The sequence below is a fragment of the Leptodactylus fuscus genome, chromosome 7 (genome assembly GCF_031893055.1).
Source record: "Leptodactylus fuscus isolate aLepFus1 chromosome 7, aLepFus1.hap2, whole genome shotgun sequence".
Classification (NCBI taxonomy): Eukaryota; Metazoa; Chordata; class Amphibia; order Anura; family Leptodactylidae; genus Leptodactylus; species Leptodactylus fuscus.
Window position 1 is genome coordinate 137,048,420 of NC_134271.1, and position 11,609 is coordinate 137,060,028.

Here is an 11,609-nt window from a genome sequence, read left to right on the forward strand (position 1 = left end):
CCAAAAAATGGCCAGGTCTGAGATACCAAGGGATGAGAGAGTCTCTAACAAGAGGGAGTGATCAACTGTGTCAAAGGCAGAGGAGAGGTCAAGGAGGAGGAGGACAGAGTAATATCACTTGGCTTTTGCATTTAGAAGGTCATTTGTGACTTTGGTTAGGGCAGGTTCAGTGGAATGACAAGGTCTGAAACCTGACTGAAGTCTATCAAAGAGCAGGTTGGATGAGAGATAAGCGGATAGTTCAGAGTGGACGTGCATTTAGTATAGCAGCCAAGGGGTGACTGGTGAGATAACGTATATATCGGCCTTTAGATGCTATTGATTTTCCTTCAATCAAGCTGGTAAGGAGCCTTTAGGTTATTTTTACAATATTTGGTGCAAATTCTTCAATTTCATAAAATCTATATGTCTGACAACCATTGTCTTACAGGTTTGGACAGCATTTTAAATGTGTACGGAGAATCAGACCATGTTGTCGGAGTTCTTTCTCTTGGGATTCCAAAGTGTTTATAACTACAGAATTTTACTTTTCACTTTCATCCTCTTGGCTTATATGGTCATAGTGATTGGAAATCTTCTGATTGTCATCTTGGTATCCACCAACCGTCAGCTTCAGGTTCCTATGTTCTACTTCCTCAAGCATTTGGCTCTTGTGGACCTTTTGGTCACCACCAACATTGTGCCCAACATGTTATATGTTATACTGATGGCAGGGGCCACGATCAGCAGAACCGGCTGCCTTATCCAGTACTGCACTCATTCTCCATCGGTATGCACTCAAACGTTGGTCCTGGCTGTTATGTCTTTTGACCGGTTCATGGCCATATGCCAACCTCTGCGATATTCCTCTGTAATGACCCCTAAATTGTGTATTCATTTGGCTTTCTGGTCCTGGGCAGCTGGATGGATTCTCAGCCCATGTGAATTTATTTTGATATTCCAGCTGAAGTTTTGTAGATCCAACGTCATCAACCATTTCTTCTGTGATTTAGCTCCGGTCCTCATGCTGGCCGAGTCAAACCGAGAGTTAGTGGAATGGCACGACTTCATCATCTCACTAACTCTTATCTTGCTCCCATTTCTTCTCATTATCTTATCATATGTGTGTATTTTTATAACCATCCTGAAGATGTCCACCTTCTCTGGACGTCAGAAGGCGTTCTCCACCTGCAGCACACATCTGGCCACGGTCAGCACACACTGTGGAATTCTTGTTACTGTCTATATATTTTCAGCCAGGGAAAATTCTATTCATGAAAACAAACTGAGGTCTTTGCTGTATACAGTCCTAACGCCGTTCATTAACCCCTTGTTGTACAGCATTAGAAACCAGGAGTTCAGAAAAGCTATAAAGAAATTAATAAATGGAATTAAAGGGAATTAAGATTCAGGTCTACACGTTATATTATACTAAAGGGACACTCAATGCAAAATTGATATGTTGTTTCACGCCCCCCAGGAATTCCAAGTTTATGAATCGCCTCCTTGTAGTTTATCAATTTTGCATGGTGTGGTCTCATACGTGGTTCGAGGAGCACCAGGGTGAGTTTACTGTACTCCCTTGGCCAGAAAATTCCCTGGACTTGAACCCAATCGAGAATCTGTTGGACCACCTTGATTGGGTTTTTCGTTTCATTTGTGACTTGCCCAAATTTTTCAGTTTTGGTATACTTCATTTTATTTAAGAGTAACTTTTTAACAGTTTTTTTTAACCAAAATGTTTTACATGTTTTTTAAGGACATAATTCACTTTCTTTTGAAATCATTTAATTCCATTAAATACCGTATACACTCGAGTATAAGCCGACCCGAATATAAGCCGAGGCCCCTAATTTTACCACAAAAACTGGAAAAACTTATTGACTCGAGTATAAGCCGAGGGGGGAGGGGGGAAATGCAGCAGCTATTGGAAAATTTCAAAAATTAAAATGGTCAGAATTTTTGGGTGCAGTAGTTACTGGGGGAAGGGGAGGGGGTGTTTTGGTTGTCTGTCTGCCCCTTCCCTGAGCTTGAGGACTGATTTCCCCCCCCCAACTTGGAATTCAGCCTGGCTGTATATAGGGGATCTGCAGTGCTCCTATTAACCCCTTCCTGACAGAACAGGAGCACTGCAGATCCCAAATATTCAGTAGACCGGGCACTGTCAGACACAGGATACCTAATGTGTTTGTGTTTCACACTCATTTTCTACTTTTCTATGTATTCTAGGGAAAGGAGGGATTTACAACTTTTATTTACTTTATTTTTTGATTATATTTTTTTAAAGCTTCTTTTTTTTCAGTATTTTATGGGAGATTCTATACATTACTATTGCGGCTGGTCTCGAGTATAAGCCGAGGGGGGCGTTTTCAGCACAAAAACTGTGCTGAAAAATTCAGCTTATACTCGAGTATATACGGTAGTACATTTATCTTGAATTATACGTAATAGAACAAATCTACAAAAAATATTAAAGAGCCGTCTTAAATACCAAATTTAAAAAAAAAAAAATCTATCATCTCTAAAGCTTAATTCCTTAAGTGATATTTTTTAAAATCTATTTTGGTTTAAAGGATATCAAATTAATATAAGTTTTTATAAAGATGACATTGCTATGGGGTTTGCAATCAGATATTTTGTGCTTATTTTTGCATGATACGTGGCTATAAGGGCTCAAACTTACTGATTTGTATAGAACTGGATTTGACTCAAAATTTTGGGTTTCTCTGGACTTTTAGGGTTGTTGTTTACAGAACACTATTATAGTCTGAGGTCTGAGTAGACCTCAGTATAAGTAGAGGCCCAGGGGAGGTGAATACTTATACTCAACTTACCTTATCTCTCCTGGAGAACCAGCAGTCCGGTGTCTTCTTTAGGCCTCTTCCATCCTCATGCTCCCTGAGAATACCGCAGAGGCCTGTGGTTGGACCCCGAGGCAGGTAACATCATCCAGAAGCCGGAAGAGGCCTGAAGAGGATGCCGGGGGACTGCTGGTCACTTAAAGGAAGCCCAAGGAAGGTTATGAGTTACATAACGGTTTCTTATGCTGCAGAATACGTTACAAAATATAAATACAATTTTTTATTATTATTATTATTATTATTATTATTATACTTACCTCCCCTGGGCCTCCAATAGCACATTTTGTTCCATCAGCCTGAAATAAAGCGGACGGCCGAACCTAATCTCTAAATAATCTAGTAAAATTATATAATTTATAGAAGACATTCCATATATATAGTTATGCAAAACGTATTTTTGTGGTGTTATCTTACACTGAATTTTTAGTCATCAGATAAATTTATAAAATACAGATTTCTTCCTAATATAAATCATTCTATCTTATGATTTCTCTCTTACAGTTGTAAAACAAGTTAAAAAACCTATTAAACACAACAATTTATCTTGGTCTTTTTATTATGGAGATCTCACCCATATGTAGCTTATTGGACATTTTGCAGGGACCACACATCACAGTGGACTTTTTGTTTTTTGCCTTGCATTTTGACAGAACTTATTTCAGATACCGAGATACATTCATGGTCTCCCTGGAAGGACAAAAAATATTAATTTCCCCTGAAAGTTCACTATTGCCAAATAAAGGCATAAAGTACTCATAAAGTACAAAAAGTCCTATACAGTAGGCCTGATACTTCTCTTGTTTGTATGAATTGCTTAGGATAGTGGAGTAATTTCCCCCCCCACCCAAATAACAGGGAACTCACGGGAAAATGGGCAATATATTCAATATACAGTATACAGTATGTGACTTCTTGCACTGTCAACCACTTCTTTTTCAGGGCCCACATATGCAATATATAGGTTAAGTGGTTTCCTGGAGATTTTATCGACTCCACTTTGCACTGTAGTACAGGATACACTGTCTACCAATAAGTATTTGGACACCTGTGGTAGAATAGAAAAACAACATTTATTCATATCCAATAGTTGGTAAACCCCAGCAGATGCTTCCTTACTAGAGATGAGTGAACACTGTTCGGATCAACCGATCCGAACCGCACGCTCCCATAGAAATGAATGGAAGCACCTGCGACGCTGACTTTTCCGGCGGCCGGCGTCACAGGTGCTTCCATTCATTTCTATGGGAGCGTGCTGTTCGGATCGGCTGATCCGAACAGTGTTCGCTCATCTCTATTCCTTACGGATGACATTGAGCGACACAATACTCCCGGTTGCCTGGTGAAACTCCTGGTGTATGTGAGCCATTGGTTGGGTGTGGTTTCTCTGGCCAGAACTTGTCGGTATCTATCTTCCAGTTTCGGGGGTCTGCTGACAATCACTGTTCGCCTTCCACTTCATAATCACATAGGCCACTATCAATTTTGGGTAATTCAGTTCGCTTGCTATGTCTCTTAAGGATCAACCATTTCTGTGGTACCCCACAGTTACCCCTTTCTCGAAGTTGGACAACTCTGCACTTCGTGGCATCAATGCGAATGCTGTTTCCTACTCAACGTTGGAAGGCTCGACGTATATCACGACCGCAGATACCTTCATTTGCATGGGGGTCCAAATACTTATTGGTAGACAGTGTATATACATACAGTGTCAGCATGTCGAACTAGGATCTTTGTTAGATTTGACTTAGCAATATCTCCAAATATATCCTAATATTCACAATAAATGGGAAATAAAGAATGTATAGACACCACAAGATATTTTACTTCAATTATTTATGAAAATGAGTAAAATCTTTTAATGAAATTAGGTCAAGGCTATATTTTGGGGATGCAAGGTTGAAAATCTCCAATCTCGGAATGCATCATGGTTTTGGCAAATTCTAAGTAAAAAAAGTAAAGTACATTGTCTGAAATGGCAAAATTGTTCAAAAATATTTTAAAGCAGTCATTGAGGCACAAGGATGGAGATGGACAGTCTGGGCAAGGATGGAGATGGACAGTCTGGGCAAGGATGGAGATGGACAGTCTGGGCAAGGATGGAGATGGACAGTCTAGGCAAGGATGGAGATGGACAGTCTAGGCAAGGATGGAGATGGACAGTCTGGGCAAGGATGGAGATGGACAGTCTGGGCAAGGATGGAGATGGACAGTCTAGGCAAGGATAGAGATGGACAGTCTGGGCAAGGATGGAGATGGACAGTCTGGGCAAGGATGGAGATGGACAGTCTAGCCAGCCTTCTGAATTCTTCTGATTCTAATGGACAAGATGGGCCAAAACTTTCACAGATAATCAAAGGAATGTACCTGAATTCCCTAATTTTTGTATAAATACCTATCCTAGCTATATACTAACTACCTACTTAATTATAAATGAATTATCAAATCAGTGGAATTAACAAATTGTGAGAAATTTATTGATGCTGTGTTGGTGGTTGATATACGTTGGGGGATCTACACCAGTCTTCATTACTCCTGCGCCAATGGAAGAGACGATGAGCAATGCACCATGTGCTCAAATCTATGCCAGTTTATAATATATATACAGCGCCTTGTGAAAGTATTCGGCCCCCTTGAACTTTTCAACCTTTTGCCACATTTCAGGCTTCAAACATAAAGGTATAAAATGTTAATTTTTTGGGGGAAGAATCAACAAGTAGAACAAAATTTATTGGATATTTTAAACTTTTTTAACAAATAAAAAACTGAAAAATTGAGCGTGCAAAATTATTCGGCCCCCTTGCATTAATACTTTATAGCGCCACCTCTTGCTGCGATTACAAGTTGCTTGGGGTTTGTCTCTATCAGTTTTGCACATCGAGAGACTGAAATTCTTGCCCATTCTTCCTTGCAAACCAGCTGGAGCCAGGTGAGGTTGGATGGAGAGCGTCTGAACAGCGTTTTTTGGCTCTTTCCACAGATTCTCGATTGGATTCAGGTCTGGACTGTGACTTGGCCATTCTAACACCTGGATATGTTTATTTGTGAACCATTCCATTGTAGATTTTGCTTTATGTTTTGGGTCATTGTCTTGTTGGAAGATAAATCTGCGTCCCAGTCTCAGGTCTTTTGCAGACTCCAACAGGTTTTCTTCCAGAATGGTCCTGTATTTGGCTCCATCCATCTTCCCATCAATTTTAACCATCTTCCCTGTCCCTGCTGAAGAAAAGCAGGCCCAAACCATGATGCTGCCACCACATGTCTGACAGTGGGGATCAGGGAGTGTTCAGGGTGATGAGTTATGTTGCTTTTATGCCAAACATATCATTTTGCATTGTGGCGAAAAGGTTGGATTTTGGGTCATCTGACCAGAGCACCTTCTTCCACATGTTTGGTGTCTCCCGGGTGGCTTGTGGTAAATTTTAAACAGGACTTTTTATGAATATCTTTGAGAAATGGCTTTCTTCTTGCCACTCTTCCATAAAGGCCAGATTTGTGCAGTGTACGACTGATTGTTGTCCTATGGACAGACTCTCCCACCTCAGCTCTAGATCTCTGCAGTTCATCCAGAGTGATCATGGGCCTCTTGGCTGCATCTCTGATCAGTCTTCTCCTTGTTTGAGATGAAAGTTTAGAGAGACAGCCAGGTCTTGGTAGATTTGCAGTGGTCTGATACTCCTTCCATTTCAATATGATTTCTTGCACAGTGCTCCTTGGGATGTTTAAAGCTTGGGAAATCTTTTTGTACCCAAATCTGGCTTTAAACTTCTCCACAACGGTATCTTGGACCTGCCTGGTGTGTTCCTTGGTCTTCATGATGCTCTCTGCGCTTTAAACAGAACCCTGAGCCTATCACAGAGCAGCTGCATTTATACAGAGACTTGGTTACACACCGGTGGATTCTATCTATCATCATCAGTCATTTAGGACAACATTGGATCATTCAGAGATCTGAACTGAACTTCTGGAGTGAGTTTGGTCCACCGAAAGTAAAGGGGCCGAATAATTTTGCATGCCCCACTTTTCAGTTTTTTCTTTGTTAAAAAAGTTTAAAATATCCAATAAATTTCGTTCCACTTCACAATTGTGTCCCACTTGTTGATTCGTCCCCCCAAAAATCTAAATTTTATATCTTTATGTTTGAAGCTTGAAATGTGGCAAAAAGTTGAAAAGTTCAAGGGGGCCAAATACTTTCACAAGGCACTGTATATGAGATAAGTACTTTGATTTAGTTATCTACTGCGATCCCTTACATATTGGTCTGCTCTACGTATTGCAGCCTCATAGACTCAGGAGTATTAGAAGTATGTATAATGAGGATACAAGGTTATTACCGCTGTCAGTCTTAATTATACTCTCGGGGCTTTATTTATCTGTTTAATGAAATTGGAGATTTCAGTGTCTACACCTATCAATCAAAAGGGAGTATAAAAGTCAAGGCTTCCCATCTCAGCATCATACAGCGAGCTTTACAGTCAGATCATCTACAGTCCTGATACAGAATATTATAAGACATTCAGTTCTACACCACATGATAAATGCATCTTGGGACCTAAAATATCGTAAGTACAAGTGACTTTACCTATTTACTGTATATCAGTGACGTTGCTTCTTCTGCATGCCCCATAGCTACACCCCTGTTTTATATACAGGTAGGTTTTAGTGTAATTAGTATACTGCTTGTGTAAATTTGGAGAATGAAGGCGGCAGAAGACATTACTTTGGGTGGTTCTTGTCTGTTCTGAGAACAAAAGACTTGGCCATGTTGAAAGCCGACAGTCCGATCCTCTGACATCTAAAGACAAGACGGAAATGGAAGACCCCTATACACATTAGACGGTCAGTAATCCCACTGATATTGGTAGGTTCAGCCAACACTGGTGTATTGTACACATATTTCCATCTTAACTCCAGTGCAAAATCAGAAAACCAATATATCCACCAACTCAGCATCCTGAGCACCTATGAATATATCACGCAGACGCGGTATCTTAAACTTATCAATATATCATTTCATTCCACACGTGGGCCGCATTCTCCTACTCTCGTCCGAGGACTCTGAATGAAGCGGCAGTCAAGCGTGCGTTCTGCTGCTCGATTCAAAGTCTATGGCGCCGACATGTATAGTTGAGTACAGAATAGAGCGACAGGGTACAAGCTTGACCACTACTCAATAAGGGTATGTTCACACAGAGTTTTTTGGCAGCGGAAAAATCTGCTTCAGGAATTAGGAAATGGCTTTTTGACGCTTTTTTTTAACATCAGGTGTTTTTTGGAACATTTTTTTTTTAGGTGTTTTTAGTTTTTGGGTTTTTTTTTTTGCTCCAGTACAGTGTATGGACCTGGAAATTTCACTAGTGGTTTTTGAAGCAGTTTTTGCAAAATTCCACGTTGCGGTTTTCCGCCTCCCTTTGATTTCAATGGGTTTTTCCACGTGGAATCCGCCTGAAGAGAGGTCATGTCGCTTTTTTTTTCCCGCTAGTGTTTTTTTTTTTAGAACTAGCGGGAGGCGTTTTTGCAGGCAGATTTTGAGGCGGATTCTGCATCAAAATCCGCCTGCCAAAAACTCCATGTGAACTAGCCCTAATACTCCTTCTGACTGCAGTCTCAAGGCTGGTGGAACAAGGGGTTTCTATTCCCTGTTACAACGGTTACTGCGGGTCCTAGATGTCAAACATCAACCAACAGGATAAAGAAAGAAAAACTTTCCTGTGTCTTAGTAATAGAAATATTATGGCTATAACTACAGTATATATATATATATATATATATATATATATATATATATGTGTGTGTGTGTGTGTGTGTGTGTGTGTGTGTGTGTGTGTGTGTGTGTGTGTGTGTGTGTGTGTACTTACAGACCTAATAAGCAGCTGACTGATATTTATAGGAGATGGGATCACTACTGGGCAGATTTACAATGGAGAAGGATTTGGGAGTAGTAATTGATGATAAAATGAATTATAGCACTCAATGTCAGGCTGCTGCATGAAAAGCCAACAATGTAATGTCATATAACATTATTTAGGCATTAGTTCTAGAAAAGGAAATATCATTTTACTCTTTCACTATACATTGGTGTCATAGACTATTGAATATACATTTTAGATTTGGACACCAGTTGGAGAGAGTTCAAAAAGGGACACTGAAAGTAATAATAAGTTCGGAAGAAAGGTTGTCAAAGCTAAAGATGTAAGACTATTGTGTTAAGAGATTCTTTTTACAGAATGGCCACTGCAAGCCGTGAAGGAAAATTCAAAGTCATATGAAAATTTCAGATCAGAATTCATTGTGGCTTTATCACAATGGTCGTGAATGATCATAGATTTAAGACTTGAATATTTTGAGAACACAATGCGGAGAATTTACTATCTCTTTTTTACTCCAAAGATGAGCCACTTTCCTTTTTCGGTGGAAACCGAAACCGGACAGGGACAACTCAGTTCATCAAACATAACACAACTCACACTGAGGTCTACCAGAAATCTATGCCTGACTTGGTGTAGATTTCAATTCTAATGCACAGGACCTCCAAAGGTGGCCCAGAATTATGGGGCACCGAGGCCTCTTTATAACTCTGGCACATCTAGCACACGTAGAGGAATGGATTTACCAAAATGCAAGATTACTGGTATAGAAAGTTGAATTTTGTAATGTATTTGGGCCTTCAGTAGATATGGATTTTCTTCTTCACTATTTCATAAACTCTATATCTCTGACAACCTTTATCTTACAGGCTTTCACCCCATTTTAGATGTGCATGGAGAATCAGACCATGGTGTCGGAGTTCCTTCTCCTGGGTTTCCAAAGTTTTACGAACTACAAAGCTGTATTTTTTACTTTCATCCTCTTGGCGTATATTATCATAGTGATTGGAAATCTAATGATCGTCATCTTGGTCTCCACCAACCGTCAGCTCCAGGTTCCTATGTTCTACTTCCTCAAGCATCTGGCTCTTGTAGACCTGTTATTCACCACCAACATTGTGCCGAACATGTTATATGTTATACTGATGGCAGGGGGCACGATCAGTAGAATTGGCTGCCTTATCCAGTACTGCACTCATTCTCTTTCAGTATACACTCAGTCATTGGTCCTGGCTGCTATGTCTCTTGACCGATACATGGCCATCTGTCAACCTTTACGATATTCCTCTGTAATGACCCCTAAATTGTGTCTTCATCTAGCTTTCTGGTCCTGGGCAGCCGGTTTATTTCTAAGTCCCAGTGAATTTACGTTGATATTCCAGCTGAAATTTTGTAGATCCAACGTGATCGACCATTTCTTCTGTGATTTAGATCCGTTCCTCATGTTGGTCGAGTCAAACCGAGAGTTAGTGGAATGGCACGACTCTGTCATCTCATTTACTCTTATTTTCCTCCCATTTCTCTTCATCGTCTTATCATATGTGTGTATTTTTATAACTATCCTGAAGATGTCCACCTTCTCTGGACGTCAGAAGGCGTTCTCCACCTGCAGCACACATCTGGCCACGGTCAGCACGCATTGTGGGATTCTTGTTACCGTCTACGTATTTACGCAAAAGAGAAATTCTGTTCATGAAAACAAATTGAGGTCTTTGTTATATACAGTCCTAACGCCGTTCATTAACCCCTTGTTGTACAGCATTAGAAACCAGGAATTTAGAAAAGCTATAAAGAAATTAATATATGGAAGTAAAGGGAAATAACACTCACGCCTTTAAGGAATATTCCATTGTATTTATATTAGATTGTTAAAGGAACATTCCAGGCAAAGCCAATACAAAACTATAGGAATTCCAAGATTATATGTTGCTCTCCAGGGTCCTGTCCACCACCTGTAGCTACGTCTATAGACATTGTACCCGGGATGTTCTCTTAACTCCCTAACAGTCCCCACGTAACGCAAGGTGCCATAAGTCCCGAGTCTACAGCTATCTCTTTTGGCCTCACTCTATCAAAGCTCTCGCAATTTAGTAAGACCAGCTCGGGTCCGTCCTTGAGGCGTAACTTGAAGAATGCAAAATCTGTAATGAGGCCCCTACTTACCTTTACCATTTAGAATAGTGGTATATATTATGTGGCAAAGGGACCTTTGGGGCCTCTAAGGGCCTGGACCCAGTAGCATCTGCTATCCCTCCACCACCTGTAGTTATGTCTATATCTATTGTACCTGGTATGTTCTCTTAACTCCTTAACAATCCCCAAGTGCCACAAGGTGCCGTAAGTCCCGAGTCTTTTGGCATCACTCCATCAAAGCTCTTGCAATTTAGTAAGACCAGATTGGGTCCGCTTGTGGTATCAAGGAGAGGATTAAAACACTTTATAACCACTTTTGTCTTTTACAAAGTCTACATGGAGGTCAATAAGACCTATATAGTGAATAGAAGAAGTGGCAATATGGCTGCCTCTATTGGACCCAACATGTAATCGCTGGATACCCCCAGTAAAGACAAAGCTGCTGTAGATATTATGCATTATATATACCCAAAACTGAAAACCCACTGTAATACTTTATTGTGGTGACCCTGACAATACAGGATGCTAAGGGTCAATATACAGAGTTTTTAGGCGCGGATTTTGACGCGGAATCCGCATGGAAAAAAAGCCTCCCTTTCACTTCAATGGGTTCCTTTTTCCACGAGTGTCAGTCAGTGGGAGGCTGTGTTTCCACACGGATTCCGTGTCACAATCCGCACCTAAAAACTCCATGTGCTTTGACCTTTGGTGTTGGAGGCTTACTGGTCTCCATTATATGGCCATATACTGTACATATGCAGTTATAGCTTAT